Here is a 396-nt window from a genome sequence, read left to right as displayed (position 1 = left end):
TCACTCTCCGCCACATGGCCTCAAACGGCACCATTTTGTTTCTCTCCATCGCCCACGCACTTTCAACATTTGGATAATGAAGCATTTTAGTTTTCCATTGTGTTAACAATAGAGGATTGGTTGATTTCCAGTTTTTAAGTATATGTGTTTTTCAAGATGATTGACAGGAAAAGTATCCCAATGGGTATCTCACTGCACTCCCATATGCCATGTCTTGAAATATGCAGACAGACGGATTATAGCATTCCCAGAAGGCATGGATTATTGAGTCATTGTTAGTTTTACACTTAAGACATGTGTCTACCGTTGTGCTGCAGAATTTGTGAATTTTGTCTCTTGTGTAATAATTTCTAAACATTTGTTTATACTGGATTAAGGGGGCAGAGTGTCTGTGGG

The sequence above is a fragment of the Coregonus clupeaformis genome, chromosome 27, assembly GCF_020615455.1.
Source record: "Coregonus clupeaformis isolate EN_2021a chromosome 27, ASM2061545v1, whole genome shotgun sequence".
In the NCBI taxonomy this organism is placed as follows: Eukaryota; Metazoa; Chordata; class Actinopteri; order Salmoniformes; family Salmonidae; genus Coregonus; species Coregonus clupeaformis.
Note: the sequence above shows the minus strand (reverse complement) of the source record.